The following is a 1,434-nucleotide window of genomic DNA, read 5'->3' as shown; positions in this document are numbered from 1 at the left end:
CCCAAAGTCCAAATTCTTGAACCTTGTCATGACATTGCTAATGCATCCCTCTCCCTGCCCCAGTCCCTGCCTCCACCCCCAAATTAAATTTCTGAGTTTAAAGCCAACTAAAAACTTGCTTTTTGTTACTATGAGCCTTTTGTCCCAATGTCCAATGCTATTTCTTTAGAATTGGATTAAGCTTTATGAAGGACATCTTTTGCAGTAAGTAGAGCTAGATCTAATGAGACCAAATGCTTTAGATTGAACGTTGGTGTCTCCCCCAAAATTCCTATGTTGAAACCTAATCCCAAAGTGATAGTGTTTAGAGGGGTGGCCTTTGAAAGGTGATTAGGTCATGAGTGTGGTATTCTTGTGAATGGGGTTAATGCCCTAATAAAAGAGACCCCAGAGAGCTCCTTTGCCCTTCTGCCAAGAGAAGGAACAGCGAAAAGCCAGCTTTCACCAGATACTGAATGTGCCAGTGCCTTTGACTTGGACTCCCTAGACTGCTGAACTATGAGAAATAAGTTTCTATTGTTTATAAGCTATCCAGTCTCTGGTATTCTATTATAGCAGCCCAAATGGACTAAGACACCAAAAGAGGCCAAGAGGTTTCTCTGCCTGTTTCTTCCTAAGCTCACACTCACAGCTTACTTCTACATCTTGCTTCAAGGGAGCATCAAGTGCCAGGGAGAGAGCTGGCCAATAAAGAGAATTAAGAGAACACATTTTCTAATACATAAGCAGAGCGGGTCCAAATTGCCCACTACAGGTCTTCTCAGGGCAAAGTAGCCCTGAATGAAACAGTAAAGTCCTTCTGATGGGTTCAGAATAATGGGAGAGCCTAAATATAAGATTGTCAGCTTTGCCTAAGGCTGAGCAGCTCTCCCTACCTTGCAGTTTTATAGCCTAGAAATCCCAAAAGAGGATAAATTGTGAGTCTGGATCCTGAATTTGACCGATCCAGAACAGCATTTCTTCTTTGGGATGAAGTGAGGGAGATGGAGAGNATCCTGAATTTGACCGATCCAGAACAGCATTTCTTCTTTGGGATGAAGTGAGGGAGATGGAGAGGAGCTAGGCATTTCCCTTAGGGGGCAATGCTAGTCTTGAATGATTGGCTTGCTAGAATAAAACAGACAAAACAATTAAGCTATTTAAAATTTTTGGCTAAAGAGCTATTCACCAGTTAGTGGTAATTTACTATGATTCCAGTTTCAGTTAGGAAACCATATCAGCATCTTTTAAACTTTGCATCAAATCACCAATAATGATAGAGGACCCATCAAATATGGAGACGTAGCTTGAACCAGCCTTACCAATACAAAATTATTTGTATGTTTCATTTACTTTTCAGCAAAATTTTCATATATCAAACTTGGTTTCAACTTGAAAATAGGATTTTTTTTTCCCCTTCAACATTAATAACAACTAGTTCTTTCCCCCCCCCCC

The sequence above is a fragment of the Galeopterus variegatus genome, unplaced genomic scaffold, assembly GCF_000696425.1.
Source record: "Galeopterus variegatus unplaced genomic scaffold, G_variegatus-3.0.2 Scaffold172, whole genome shotgun sequence".
Taxonomy (NCBI): domain Eukaryota; kingdom Metazoa; phylum Chordata; class Mammalia; order Dermoptera; family Cynocephalidae; genus Galeopterus; species Galeopterus variegatus.
This window is presented reverse-complemented; position numbering follows the sequence as displayed.